Raw genomic sequence first — 16,234 nt, 5'->3', positions numbered from 1 at the left:
ACATGGACTCTTACCAGAAAATCTCCAAACTTCAACATTTTTCTAGTCCCAGATTTTTTTTTGTTTATAAACATAAAGTGCCATTTTAGTGCCCAGAGTTTGGGATAGTTCCACTTAATTGAAGGGTTGAGTCAGAGATGAATAGGTTTGGATGCTGAGCTATATAATAATGATCTCGATTTAAATGGAACTAAATATTGGAAGTCATTAAAAATGTTCTCTTTTGTGGAAGGAAGGTAGAATTGTGAGAGGGGAAAGAACAACTTTCTCACTTTTCTCCTGTAAAGCTGTGTGTAAACAAATGAAATATCTGAGGTTTAAAGCATGTAAAGGTGAACTGGAGCCAGACTCAGGTGTTGAAAGGGTCACTTTTCACTTCATATGTTTTTCCTACATGGAGCTGCTTCAGATATGATTTTCTAGACTTTGTTTTAAATGTGGGAAGTATTATATATAAATGTTGGAGCCCCTATGGTGCAGCGGGTTAAACCGCTGAGCTGCTGAACTTGCTGACCGAAAGGTTGGCAATTCGAATCTGGGGAGCAGGGTGAGCTCCCGCTGTTAACCCCAGCTTCTGCCAACCTAGCAATTTGAAAACATACAAATGTGAGTAGATCAATAGGTACTGCTTTGACAGGAAGGTAACAGCACTCCATGCAGTCATGCCAGCCACATGACCTTGGAGGTGTCTATGGACAATGGCAGCTCTTCAGCTTAGAAATAGAGATGAGCACCACCCCCCAGAGTTGGACACGACTAGACTTAATGTCAGGGGGAAAGCATAACCACATTGTGTATGTGTGTGTGTGTGTGTGTGTGTGTGTGTGTAATGAAATTTAACAGTTATCAGGAAGCCCATTTCAGTGCCATAGGAAAAGCAGCAAATGTTTTCTCACCCAACCTGGGGTACATGAGATAGAGGGCCCTTCTACACTGCCCTATATCCCAGCATCTGATCCCAGATTATCTGATTTGAACTGGATTCTATGAGTCTCCACTGCCAGATAATCTGGGATAAGCAGATAATCTGGGATCAGCTCCTGGGATATAGGGACAGTGTGAAAGGGGCCAGAGATTTCATTTTCAGCAGGGTAGTGAAGCCATTCTTTTTTAGTCTGAACTTTAAAGGAGTATTCCAATGCATCTATAATTGGTTCAGCACCTTGGATTTCTTTCTTTTTGCAGCCATGTCAAATCCATTCTGTGAATGAAAGACTTCTCTGGTCATCAACCGTCTTGCTCAGCTCTTGCAAACACAATGCGATCATTTCCTTGCTCAGATCAATCCACCTATTGTCCTATTATTCCTATTGTCTTCTACTTTGTTAAGCATGACTATCTTTTCTAATGAGTGATGTTGTTTTGTGCATGGTCAAAGTACAACGACTTCAGTTTAGTCATTGTCACTTCTACTGAGAGTTCAGCCTTGATTTGCCCCAAGACCTATTCAGTTTTTTGCACATTTACCGGTCTGTGAGATCCACAGAATTCTTCTCTAGCACCACATTCCAAATGCATTGGTTTCTTCCTTTCAGCTTGCTTACACTGTATAATTAATGCAGTTTGACACCACTTTAACTGCTATGCCTCAATGCTATGGAATCATAGGAGTTGTAGTTTTACATGGTCTTTAACTTTCTCTAGCAAAGAGTGCTTGCGCCTCACCGAACTACAAACTATACAGTTAAGAATGGCACCTATTTTATGTCTAGATCAGTGATTCTCAACCTGTGGGTCCTCAGGTGTTTTGACCTACAACTCCCAGAAATCCCATCCAGTTTAGCCGCTGTTAGGATTTCTGGGAGTTAAAGGCTAAAAAATCAGGAAATCCACAGGTTGAAAACTACTGGTCTAGATGGATGTACTATTCCTAATTCAGCACTGGTGATAGGACAGCATCTATGACTGCACAATCCTCTCCATTACTTCATTTTGCCTAAAAGGTGATGTCAAAATGTGAACAAAATTCTGATGCAATCTTACACAGTAAGTACAAAGAAAACAGGCATCATTTGGGAACACTACAGATGTTGGAGGTCAGTGTGATATTTCTTGCTCAAATGAGCCTATTGGGCAATGCACAATCCAGAGTCAGCAAGATATAATTTAATTCCACCCAGCAATGCATGGTAAAAGTACTTCTGAGAGCAAAGGATGCTAAATATTTTATGCACATGGATGAAGCAACAGCACAGACTTAAATTAGCAGATCAGATTTTAGATACTAAATTGGATTTTTGGCCAAGACAATGGCGTTAATAACTCTGATCTTGAAGAACTGCATTTTGATCACAAGCAATGAAGACTGTAAATTGTTGGCTGAAGCCGTGCCCTTCCAACACAATTCTAGGTTTGGTGACCGATTGCTGACTCAGATGAAAAATGACCACCTAAGTTCAGGACAACCATAAAGTTCCTTGGTGGTCTGACACTTGGCTGGACTACTAGAGACAGCCAGTTGGCTCATGTGAGACTGGGATTTTGGGTGGGCGATTGTTACTGAACTGTAAATGGCCTGGAGACTGTTAGGATTATGTACGTAGTAACTTGAACAGAAGCATCTGGACGCTTGGGTAGACAATATAAAATGTGTAATTCTAGTGTATAAACAAGAGAATTGCAAACCTCAGAGTCAAGAATGGTACCTGTCTGTAAAATCCAGATGTCAAGGTTGATTTCTGCCAAAATAATCCCAGTGCATTTTGTTACATTTTTATAGCAAGCTCACAATGATGGAAAGTAATTGTAAGCTATTCTGGAAATAGAAATCTCTCTCTCTTTTCCTGGGATTTAGTGTCTGGTTGGAAAAAAGGAGATCTTTGTTAACGAATCATTAGTAAAAGTCACAGTCTTGGGTGCTCTGATTTGAAAATGAATACAAATCTGGAGAATGGCCCCAAAATAACTAGTTTTCCATTTCTGCCAGGACTAGATCAAATATATATATTTCACATTTGTCCCAACCATTGTCATCTAATGTATTTTTTTAAAAAAGAAAGGAATTGTTTTTTAAATGTTCAAAGTAGAAGAAAATCTGAGACAAATACTCATGGGTGCCACTGGAGGTTTGAGGTTTATATTAATATGATGTTTCCTCTGTTGGTAAAGTTTCCTCAGCTTCCCACATCATAAGGTAATTCCACTCCATGGGGTCAGAGAGTAGGAGGCAGATGGAGAGAAAGCAGTTACTTTTAGAAGGAATCAGTTATTTTACTCATGACAGCCATTGCCTCCATGGGTCATTTCTGGTTGGGTTATCACAACCAAGAAAGCAACTCGAAAAATTACTATTTACAAATACATTACTACTACTGTGCCTGTATCCACACTGCAGGATTATAGCAGTCTGACACCACATTTACTATCAATGCTTCAATGCTGCAGAATCCTGGAATTTGTAATTTTGTGAGATATTTTCCCTTCTTAGCCACAGCCAGAGAACTCTGGTGCCACAAAAAACTACAAATCCCAGAGTTCCATAGAATGGAGTAATAAATAATGTCAAAGTGCTATAATTCTTATTTTTGTGACTATTGTACCACTGAAAAATGCAGGAAAATGTTACCTGCCTCTCCCCATCTTTCATCATAATTGTTCAGATCGGACTACAGGCAGTCCCCAAGTTACAAATATCCAACTTAAAAATGACTCAAAGTTACGATCAGGGGTGAAACCACCCTTGTTTCCAGAACAAGCTACCTATTTTCAAAATCGAGTTATCACAGGGACAGAAAGTGAAATAAAATCTTCTGAACATGGGCACAGACAGCAAAACAAATGCCACAGGAGTGTTAACCCTTCCCTATGCTATTGAAACCGTATGTGTGTGTGTGTGTGTGTGTGTCTTTGTGCCCTTCCAGACATGCCCTGTATCCCAGGATCAGATTATCTGGCAGTGCAGACTCATATAATCCAGTTAAAAGCAGAAAACCCGGGATCAGATCCTGGGATATAGGGCCTGTCTGGAAGGGCCCTCTGTGTGTGTGTGTGTGTGTGTGTGGCTGGAGTTATACTTAACAAATGTACTTATTCTGATTGGCATGCACATTCAGCTAAAGAAAAAAAATGTGCAGAACCTATCTTATTTGTAACGTGGGGACTGTCTTTACATTGCTTATTGTAGTTCTGATGTTTGTTGGATCTATTTGTATTTTAACAGGAAGTGTGGAGTTCAGCCAAACATTTTGCTGTTTTGTGAAACAGAGTAAATGAGTTAAAGGTTGTATAAGAAACAACCAAACCAAAGGTTTGTAAACCTGAGAAGGGGCGGGGGGGGGGGGGGGAGAGAGACAGACAGTCAGACAAGGTCAGAAAGAGAGAGAACCCCACTGATATGTTCTCCAGGGCAGTTATGTCAACTGTCTTAAATAAGTAGGAGTTTCCTGGCGGGGAACATAATTTTATCTGGTTTCCCCAAAAGTCACTGCTGAGGTATGGACAGCCAGCCAACAACGGAGGACTTGTTTAGCGATTGCACCCATGTGGCTAAAATATTAAGAGGAACCTTTCAATGGCTCAGGAAGACCATGTTCGTAACTGAGGAATCCCACAGTGATGACTTTATGAGTGAAATTCTTAAAACTAGCAAAGCAAACAGGAGGGGGCGGGGTAGGTCTGGAATGACCTATCAGTTAAAAAATAACTAGAACCAAAGAATGAGTCTGACTGTCCCATTTCCAAATCAAACTGGAAAACTCTGAAGGACAGGAAAACCAAGGTTCTGTCATTTCAATTTTTAAAAAGCTTTGGCGGATTTTCTCTGCAGCAATGGTTTGTAAATATTGGCTAGGAATCCAACATTTGGATATAAAAATGGATATGAATGCTTTGGAACATTCCACCCAGAATTGCCATTGGCTTTGCTTGTATTAGTTCAATGCATTCAATTATGTAACATATTACTGACCCCAAATGTTGTAAGGCACATATCAGGAATGGCCCTACCAATCCAATTTTATAATGCGTTTTAATAATGTCTTATGTAAGTTAATTTTTTAACTGATTTATAGTGTATTGTACAGGTTTTATATGTGTGTTTTATTGTAAGCCGCCCTGAGTCCCCTGTTGGGTGAGAAGGGTGGGATATAAATATTGTAATAAATAATAAATAAATAATCCCATAGGATTTCCTTCCTAGATGGTTATGTTCTTATAAGACTATATCTGTGCTAGATCTTGTCGATGGTTCATTTAGAAGCCATCTAAATGCCTATAAGGGATCTCAGCTATATACTTGTAGTAGAACAGCTTCTACACATGGAACACGAGAGCAGCAGTATCTTTTGCTTCTGAATCTGTACCCCTCTAATTACTACTGACATCATGCTGTTTATGATCCAGAAGTTTTTCCACTTCCCTTATAAAGTGGCTCAAGTTGGCACTCATTACTCCATACTGTATCAATAAATTCCCCAGTTACACTTGAATAAACATTTTCTCTCTTTTTACTCTCCCATTATTCAGATTTATCTTTTGACTGTTTATCCACAGATTTATAAAGAAGAAATGAAGAGATATATGACACCTGGCTTGATAGCAGTACGTATAAAAAGAATTTAGGGGTCTTAGTAGACTACAAGTTGAATATGAGTCAACAGTATGATGTAGTAGCCAAAAAAGCCAAAGCGATTCTAGACTGCATCAATAGGAGTGTAGTGTCTAGATCAAGAGAAGTAATAGTACCATTCTATCCATCTTTGATCAGACCTCACCAGGAAATATATTGAAAAGCTGGAAGATGTCTAAAGAAGAGAAGAGAAATGATCAAAGGTCTGGAAGCCATGCTTTAGGGATCAGGATATGTTTACAATTTTTAAGTGATAACTGAACTTTTAAATAAACATTTTATAGGTATAAGAAAGGCATCACCTGAATATGGGTGATTTTGTGTTGTGTGTGAACACTGCTACCTACTTTTTCAATAGTTTGCAGAGACATAATAAATCTCTTTCCCACACATTCCTTTTAAATGTTTCTAAAAAAAATCCCTCCCCCATTCTGATAAGGGGAATTTGTGTAATCTGATCCCATTAGTGTGGCCCGTACCAGCCTACAGAAAAATCCTGAATGGAATTAATGCAATGCACTAGCCAAGCAACTTTAGCTCAGGGGCTAACACGGTATTTTTGTTCTTTCCCAGGCAAGGCTTAAGAATCTTTGATGTCACTGAGAATATTTAAAGCCTCTTTTAATTTTAACTCCTGCTTTGCAGGAAGCGGGATATTAATTCGTTAAACTGTCTGAGATGCATGTGAATATTTCTGGAATGCTGGTCATTGAGTGTGTGAAACAACTAGCAATTTTGATTTGCGAGTAAGACACCAATGACTAAAGGAAGAAACTAAGGCTTCATTGTAAGGATTCCATTAAAGTTGGGAAATCTATCTGAGGGGGCTAAGGTATGGCAGAACTGGTTTCAGTTTTAGTCCAATTGAGATAATAAGAAGGTGGGTGGAGAAGAGGTGGACAGATCTTGACTGTACGTTTATATTTCAGAGAGACTGAGATAGAGATAAGGACATTTTCATACCCTTCAATATTTCACATATTAAAACTGGGACACATATAGCCAAGCAACATTAGAGTGTGGTCATTATGATAAAAGGTATTAATGGAAAAGCAAAGAGAGGCCACAGCAGTTTGCCTTTGCTTAGCCCACCTGGGAAGGTCACAATTCTGCCTCCATTTGAAGTGTCTATGGATGAAGGAGAAAAGTAAGAGGGGCCAGAACGTTGAACATTTTAAAAAACAAGTAGAATGAATATTTTGTTTGATGCGGATAAATGAAACTCTACCAGTCCTGCAGATATGAAAGTCATATACATGTACTTAGTGGAGGAAACTGAGGTTGTTTTGTGTAAATTTAAAATGACTTATTAACTATACCTCATCATCTTTCAGGATTTCTGTTATATTCAGGATAGGTGTTAGGAAAAGATGTTTTCCAAGTCTTTCAATAGATCAGGTATTTATCAAGTCCTGACAAAATGTTTTGGCAGTTTCCCCAGCATAGTTGAATAGCATTGCTTCAAGATGAAGTTGAACTGATGTTCTAATGTGCCCATCTTTCAATGTACTGTCTCTAGTTTAGGAAAATTCCAGCATGAGGCCAACTGTCCCAACTTGAGAAAGTTCCCTTTAATCCTCTGCCACCCCACTCTTTCAGATGCTTATGAAATGTCTCCATCATCTTTTTGCCTTTGCCGTCTTGACCACACTGATCTTGTATGTCCCAGTTTTATCTGTGAAATATTGAAGGGTATGTCTGCTGGCTGGTTTATTTGTTTGTTACACCCAAACCCTGATACTCTCTGGGTATAACCCAGAATATCAAGACAGAAAATCCCACAATACCTGCTTTGAACTGGGTTATGAGAGTCCACACTGCCATATATTCCCGTTTAAAGCAAAACATGTGGGATTTTATTCAGCTGTGTGGAAGGGGCCTGAGTAGCACACAGGAAAACTGAAACCATAGAATACAAAATAGCAAATGATGAATGAAAACAGCATATGGTAAAACCAAAACAACACAGTACATTGCATACAATTCAAAGGAAAGAAAACATTAGTAAAAAAAAAAGGTGACCATTTGAAAGCACTAGAATGTATTTTCAAAATGTCTAGATTTACTTTGTGCTGAAAAGATAATTCCATTGGCATCAGGTAAACCTCTTTGGAAAAGGCATTTCATAGAATAGAGAGGAAGTCACCAAAAAGCTGCTCTTCCTTATAGCCATCTGCTGTATCCAATTTGGCAGTAGCATCTGAAAGACGGGATTTGACCAAGACTTTAAGTATAAAATGTTTACTGAATGATTTATTGAATACCAGAGATTGTAAGAAGGCATTGATACATTAAAACATCCCCCCCCCCCCCGCAAATAATCGTTACTGTTCCATTATCTGGGAAGAAGCCACAAGGAGGCACTAGAGAGAAGGATAATCCATTTTATGCGGGGAGTTGAAAGAGGAAATCCATTTCCCCCATTTTCGTTGATTATTCCCTCTCCCCACTTCCCATGTTATAAACGAGGGTTTCTTCCACAACGGGAACATGGGTGGGGGGAATAACAGGAAAACAGAGGAAAATAGTTTTCCTCCTTCAACTCACCCTCCACCCCTGTAAAATGGACTATCCTTCTCTCTCTAGCGCCCCTTGTGGCATCAGACTGGGTAATCCGACTGGGGGCCGGGCTGTGGCGCAGGCTGTTGAGCAGCTGCAATAAATCACTCTGACCATGAGGTCATGAGTTCGAGGCCAGCCCATGGCGGGGTGAACTCCCGTCAATTAAAAATAAAAAATAAAAAATAGTTGCATCTATCAAGTAGTAAATAAGGTACCACTTATAAAACTGGGGAGGCAAGTTTAACTAATTTACGACTTGGAATGAGGAAGTGCCATCACAGTGGATGATGAAGCAGCTGCTCCCCCCTGTGGCCAGAATCGAACATCCCCTCAGGAGAAGGTTAAATTGCCTCTGTGTCTGTCTGTCTCGATCTCTGTTTGACGTGTTTATGGGCATTGAATGTTTGCCCTATGTGTGTATAATGTGATCTGCCCTGAGTCCGGGGTGAGAAGGGCGGAATATAAATACTGTAAAAATAAATAAATAAATAAATAAATAATCTAGTTGAACCAGTATCTCTTTTTCTAGGAGACAGCCTTTCAATTTGTCCATTTCTCCTTAATTCGTTCATTGTGTTTTTATTCTTTGGTGTAACACAACACCAACAAGAACAGGAGGCAGAGAGGGAGGGAAGGGCAGGAAGATAAAGCCTGTGGCACATTACCTTGTGGTTGAGAGAAAGATGTGGCAAAGGAAAACCTGCAGAGTGGAAAGACGGGGAGGAAAGGAGTAGACAAAGATGCAACTCACTGAGACCACAGTATTACACAATAGTATTTCCTATCCTAATATTTATTTAAACCAGAAATATTTTAATGACTTTTAAATGAGTGGTTTAGGGCAGCCAACAGCAAATGCTAATGATCAAACTTCTACAGAAACTGGGGTACATTGATCTGTGTGAGCAAGTAGTCTTGGCTTATGAGAACTGCAGTGTGCCAAACATGCCTCTATTTTCATCTGTGAAATGTTTGAAAGTAGGCATGCCGCAAATAATTTCTTAGCCTCTTATGAAGTCACGCGATTCCTTGTTGTTTTTGCTACCACAAAATAAAGAGCTGCTTTTCTAAAATAAAATATGTTTCAAATCAACTCCTCTTTTAAGAAGCTGAAAATAGTCAAATTCTGTATTCATGTTTGTCCTTTTTGTAGTTTCCAGTTAGTAACAGGAAGGTATTAATTTCATTTTGGTGTAAGACACCCCCTGGATAAATGTATTCCTGCAAATGCTTCATTTGGAAGTACTATTATTTCCTTGCGTTAATCAGTTTTGGAGGCTTCCCAAAGCTTTTACTCCTCTCTCAAAGCTTCATTGTTTCACCAAAACCATTCCAAGGGCTAGGATTGCTTTTTCACAATGTGCATAACCTCAGTCATGGTTGCTGTCTCCTGCCAAAATGACTGTGTCACACTAGTGTTGACAGTCACATAAAGTGAAACCACTTGGTTTATTGAGGCGTGGACTTCAAAGCCAAGCTAAGACCCATTGTACTATTGCAGTGAAGTTTAATTACAAGGAGGAGCTGAAGCTCAGTTTGGGTTTCGATTGAAGCTCCAGGCCAAAAATATCCCACCAAATCTAAAGTAGACACTGTCATCTGATGCCAACTCAGCACACTTGAAGTGGAGAGAAGAAAAGTCTGAAGCTCTGACATCCACATTTTGGGAGCAGTGAACAAACGTATTGATTGATGCCTGGAATATGATGGTAGCTCAATACTTTTAAAAGAAAAGTTTGCTTTGCCTGATTTTATGATAGCAGCCACATAGGTAGGATGGACTGGGGTGGACTGGGACCATAGGTTAGCAGCTGACCATGCCTTTCAGAACCCACTTGACCAGCAATTCTCCTCCTGTAGTTCTTGCCATGGAAGGAAGAAGAGGAGAGAATGAGAAATATGGCAGCAACTCTGGGGCCTTTGCATGGAGAGAGACATGCTATTCCTTTCTTTCTCACTCTGTTACAATGAGGGTTCAGGGCTAGAGAGGCAGGTATGTGTTAATGATGTGGGTGGAACCTCAAACACTTAATTATGGCTATTAAAATGTGAACTTTCCACACTTTGTGCTTCTAGGCCACCAGTCTAGAAGATTCATCACTGCATAAAGAGCAAAGTGAATTAATTTTTTAAGCAACCAGTGGGCTTCTGAAATCATGGGCATTGTGTGATACTTACAACGCTTTGAATTCAGATTCTACATAGGTATTAACTCCAAACACTGCACAGGTGCAGATATACGTAGGTGCTACATATTTATAGACTCTACATTGTGACTGATGTTGTGTGTTTTCAAGGTGTTTCTGACTCATGCCAACCCTAAGGTTAACCTATTACAGGCTTTCCTTGGCAAGATTTCTTCAGAGTGGGTTTACTTTTGCCTTTTTCTGAGGCTTAGAATGTGTGACATGCACATTGTCCCCCACTGTTGTTGTTGTTGTTGTTTTTTTTTTTTTTTGGCCAAGCAGGGATTCAGTTTCCAGAGTCATAATCCAATACTCAAACCACTATAGAATGTTGTCTGTCTCTCAGAGTGCATCTTTGAATGTGTGTGGTTGCAGGTCCAAAGAGCCCATGACTTCCAGGGCTTGCAGCCGAGCTCTGAGTGCCAAATGCCTAGTAAGAGGCGCTCTGCGCTCTGCTCAGCGCTCGGCACTCAGCTGCAAGCCCTGGCAGTCAGGCGCTTTGGGCCTGCAGGTCACACACATACTCTCTTAAAGAGAGTCTATTTCCAAGTTACTGGATGTTGAAAAGTACAGGGGGGGCCTTGCTACCCATTTAAAAAGATAATGGAGCCTGAAGAAGAGCCAAGGGCTGCAAAAACAGCATCAATGAGCCACAGACTGCATTTTGCCTATCTGGATTCAGAGACAGGGGTTTATCCCACCAATTCTAACAACTCAAATGAATGCTGGAGAGAGTCTGAGGATCAGTGAAATGGTGAGACCCTCTAGCCCTAAAACTGAGGGGAAGGGGAGCATAGGAAGCCTGCCCATTGCCGCCAATGGGATGAAAATTAGGCGACCAAACGGGTACCGTTCCCACTTTCCTTTCATTTCACTGCTTTTTCCATTTGGCAAGTGGTCTCCTGTATCATGCCAAACGAATGAACGGCGCAAAACAAAAACACAGATGAAACAAATGAGGCAAAATTCGGGCCCATTTACTGTTCCCTACCTCACCAAACTATGACTCCCCTAACTCCATATTATTGAGCCATGGCAGTTACAGTGTCAAATAGCATTAATTCTCCAGTATAGATGCATCTACTCTACAAAAGTAATATAAGCCTAGGGTGTATCTGCATTTTGGATTTAATGCAATTTGTCAATTCTTAAATTAGGTAAGCAGGGCTGGCTTGCAGTTTTAAATACATTTACTAAACAATACATTTAGGAAATGTGCTCATTGGGTTTGACTTTTCAGAAAACACATACAGGATTTTTCTGAAAGTTTATTAAAGGTAAAGGTAAAGGTTTTCCCCTGACGTTAAGTTCAGTCGTGACCGACTCTGGGGGTTGGTGCTCATCTCCATTTCTAAGCTGAAGAACCGGCGTTGTCCGTAGACACCTCCAAGGTCATGTGGCTGGCATGACTGCATGGAGTGCCATTACCTCCCCGCCAGAGCAGTACCTATTGATCTACTCACATTGGCATGTTTTTGAACTGCTAGGTTGGCAGGAGCTGGGGCTAACAGCGGACGCTCATTCCGCTCCCGGGATTTGAACCTGGCACCTTTTGGTTCGCAAGTTCAGCAGCTCAGTGGTTTAACACACTGTGCCACCAGTTTATTACAAAGTTTATTACACATATTTAATTCTAAAAATATGAGAAAAATAAGTGAAGCCTTATTGAACAGGTCTGTAATTCTTGGCCTAATACATCTATCCTGTACATGTAGGGTAAAACCCATGAAATTTTTACTTATTGTTGAGTTAACTTCGTTGGGCATTCAGTTAAATTCTTTACTATTGTAACCATATATGTTCCACAAAGTACCAGCAGAAGTTTAATGTTAATTCCCATAAGTTTTTTGCTTTATTCTAAGGTTAAAGTCAACAATGTGGTAAAAATAGGGAACAGATTACTTTAAAAACACTAACATCCAGTTCCTCACCACAATTACTCAGAGTGAGTCTTACCAAGTTCACTGGAATTTACCATACTTGCAAGTTAATGAACTTATGATGGCAGTATAAAACTTCTTTCCTAAACATGCCTACACTGAAGCCATTTCATTGAACGGGTTTACTCATAAATAAAGTGGTTAGGATGAAGGATTAAAAGGTACCTGTATTTCTCTTTGAAATACAGAGCAGAGAAGGTACTAAGGGAAAGGATCCATTACCAAAATTTTAACTTGGATGCTTTAAAGATGGGATGCTCCAAAAATATCCCTGACCCCACAAGAGATGCCAAACCACTTTGCCATTGCTGAAACATCATTCCGAGAAGTCAAGTCATTTTTAGCTTCTGAGGAGCCTTCCTGCATGGAACTGCATGTGAATGTGGAGAAATGCAACCTCTTCAGCACCTCCAGTGCACGTGAAGACCTGTGATTAAGGGTGAGAGGGAAACTTGCATGGTCCACATTATAAATGCAAGTCCGTTTTTGAACCAATTGAAGGTCATGTATCCTTTAATATTCAGTATTCTCCAAATTTTGTAAAGCAGTTGTCAAATCAAAACAAATGCAGACAAGATTCACATATCTGGTAAAAGGACGATGTGAATTGCACACATTAGTGAAAAAAACCACTGATATTATCCACTAACTTGCTCAATGGTGGGAGGTGGCTTAAACATCCCACTTCTTGCAACCCAGCAAATTAACAAATCTTCATGCAATGCAGCAGCTGATTTTAAGAAGGGTCTGGGGAGCGGGGAAGAGGCATTTAGAATATGGTAATTCTAATATAACCAAATATATATTTGCTTGTAGGGATAGCCTGAGCATTTTTCTACACAAGATCCAGCATCATTCTGGAGAATGCAAAGCCTCCTATACATCAGACATTACAGTTTGTTTGTTTTTTTCATGTTAGAAGTGACTTGAGAAACTGCAAGTCGCTTCTGGTGTGAGAGAGTTAGCCGTCTGCAAGGACGTTGCCCAGGAGACGCCGGGATGTTTGATGTTTTACCATTCTTGTGGGAAGCTTCTCTCATGTCCCTGCATGGGGAGCTGGAACTGACAGAGGGAGCTCACCTGCTCTTCCCGGATTCAAACCGCTGACCTGTCAGTCAGCAGTCCTGCCAGCACAAGTGTTTAACCTACTGTGCCACCAGGAGCTGAATAATATTACAACTGAATAATAGAAATATTAGGAAATTGTATTAATTTGGAAAAGGATCGTTCTCTGAGAAATTCTGCTACTCTTGAATATCTTCAAAATGAATTGCATGTCTCTGTCCAGCAAGAACCTCCAAAGGTTCTCTCACAGTTTGTGAGAGCATGCCTTTGTTGTTGTGTACCTTCAGATCATGCCAGGTTGAAATACTACTATCCATTTTACAAAGGACTGTGGGCACTATTGCCTAAAAGCTTTTAAAGGACTTGAGTCCTATGAACTGAAAAAGATGTTCTTGTTGCAAATGTGGCTTACACTAGAGCTTTGTGTTAAAAAACACACAAACAGATATATACATTTTGTTTTGTCAAAGGCTTTCATGGCCGGGATTATAGGGTTGTTGTATGTCTTTCGGGCTGTGTGGCCATGTTCCAGAAGTATTCTCTCCTGACGTTTCGCCCACATCTCTGAGGATGCCTGCCATAGATGTGGGCGAAACGTCAGGAGAGAATACTTCTGGAACATGGCCACACAGCCTGAAAGACATACGACAACCCAGATATATACATTTTCACTGCTACTGTTACTGCTTTGGAAATAATAAGAAACACGACAATATCATCTTCTCTCTCCTTGGGATGTGAAAAAAGAATCCTTCTGTTGAAGACAGTTACTCCAGTTTGTGGTCTAAACCAGGGGAGACTAATTTATTTCTGATCTCAGTATACTGTAGAGTTGAATTGGAAGACTTCAGCCGCATTTACACTGCCATGTAATACAGGTTGAAGAGGTAAAACTGCTGGAGAGATGTAACCTATTCTCTATAGGAATTTCCTAAGCCATTCAGTGGAACTGTATGGTGACTTTGGGGGTTTGGATAATTTAAACCATAGCTATGGATTTCATTGTATACCCCAGAGCATGAAAAAAGTTACATTATTGTTATAGCAGCCATGCAGTCTAAGTCACTGTAACAAAATGTAACTTTTACAAGTGCTAGTTATATTGAAACAAGCGTTGGTGATGATTCATACGAGAGCAACACCACTTAGTGATAGAAAACTTTACCAAATAACCATGATGGTTTTCACAACCTTCTCCAGCCATGGCAAAGTAAAGAGATGACTCCCTAAATTATATATGACTTTTAAAAAGAAGCAGTTGTAAACTTAAGCTACATTTTCCTACTGCCTTCCCCTTCCCCTAATCATTGTCTATAAATACTTTTTGCTGAGGTCAGTATGCATTTTAGTGAGTAAATGAAAGAGGGAAAGAAAAAAAGTAGGGATGATAGGTTTCATTCACATGTATAGATGGAACTTTAGTGTTGCCTATGGAAAGAAACAGTTTTTCCCAAAATCTGGGATGCAGAAAAGTTCTCTCTTTTTTGGATCCAAGATATTACAATTCTTTGAGGAATTCTGGAAGTTGTAGTCCAATAAAAAGTATTTTGTTTTCCTGAGCTCTGTCAAAAATCAAGTTTGTCACTTTCACATGAAGAGAAAGGAAGTTGTGTTGCTCTAAGCAGAATTAGCCATTCTAAAGATTGCAGAAGGTCTTAATATCCTAGGCCCATCTGCTCTTGTAAGCTAAGTTGAATCAACACTGTTTAGTATTTGGATTGGCGATCATCAACAAATATTAAATGCTGTATGCTATATTTCAGAGGAAGGAACTGGTTAAACCACCTTTGAGTATTCCGTGCTTAAGAAAACCCTATGGAATTCATGAGGTTGCTACAAGTTGACAGAACACTTGAAGGCACAGGTGTATCTATCTCGTTCTCTATCTTGCTCCCGAAAAAGACCCGTCAGATGCCTTCCAGGGTGTCTAGGAGACTATGAAGACAGTAGCACTCAACAGCAAGTGGGAGAGAGACTCCGGGCCTGGAATATCTATTTAGTCAACACAGCCAAGCTGTGGGTTTCTGCAAGTTGCTCTAAAAAAGTAACTTTTCCAAACTCTAGCAATGACTGATAGTAATTAGTGCATTTTCTCCCCATGACTACATGTCCTATGCCCTTTTAAATGAATCTGAGTAGAATTAATTGTGTGAACTGGGTAGAAAGGATTCATTCTTCTTTTTCTCTTCTGAACCTACCTCTAATATGTTCTATTGGTTAACCAAAAGTTCTACTATTGTGACAGATGAGACACCCTCACTTTTTCCACTGTGCCTATCCTGATTATTGCATAAACTATGTCACCCCTTCTCTTTGTCCCCCCCCCCCCTAAATTCAGTCCATTTTTTGCTATGTCAATTAATCCTATGTGTCTTTGGTGGCCTTTTTCCCTGCTTCATAGACTCATAGACTTGGAAGAGACCACAAGGGCCATCCAGTCCAATACTCCATCATTCTGGACAGGGGACTTGAAGGCACATACACACATACTTTGCAGGGTTATTGATTTCCACAAGGACTAAAAATTCAATGTTATTTACAACTTAAAGTGCCATCCACAAGGGTTTCACATAAAACCATGGTATGGGAAAGAACCTTTGATTTCATCTAGTCCAGGTCTAGAGAACCATTAGTTGTTGAGTTGTTTGAGAATACAACTTTTTATCATTCGCTGACAAAAAAAATTGGCTGACTGGATTAATCTAACCCACTGTTAAGTGCAGGCTCTACAATGCAAGATAGATCTACACCATCCCTCAGGAAATGTGACATCTTGAGTTTCCTGGAGCCCACATGGGAAGGAGGCTGTGGCGCAGACGGGAGAGCAATGAATCACTGACCAGGAGGTCATAAGTTCGAGGCCTGCTTGGAGCTATGTTTGTTGTTTGTCTTTGTCCTATGTTAAAAAGGCATTG

The 16,234-nt window shown here is 40.0% G+C and overlaps 1 long non-coding RNA gene across 2 annotated transcripts in view; it reads left to right on the top strand.

Annotated features, from left to right (window-relative positions):
- LOC134299338 (uncharacterized) overlaps positions 1-16,234 on the top strand; it is a 115,864-nt gene that overhangs the window by 58,553 nt on the left and 41,077 nt on the right. Inside the window, exon 3 of one of the 2 annotated variants that reach the window (XR_010006518.1) lies at positions 5,491-11,710. The exons of the other annotated variant lie outside the window; for it this stretch is intronic. This is a non-coding gene — a long non-coding RNA (uncharacterized LOC134299338). Of the gene's footprint in view, positions 1-5,490; positions 11,711-16,234 lie in introns of those variants that run through there. 2 annotated transcript variants of the gene reach the window in all.

The sequence above is a fragment of the Anolis carolinensis genome, chromosome 5, assembly GCF_035594765.1.
Source record: "Anolis carolinensis isolate JA03-04 chromosome 5, rAnoCar3.1.pri, whole genome shotgun sequence".
Taxonomy (NCBI): domain Eukaryota; kingdom Metazoa; phylum Chordata; class Lepidosauria; order Squamata; family Dactyloidae; genus Anolis; species Anolis carolinensis.
This window is presented reverse-complemented; position numbering and strand designations above follow the sequence as displayed.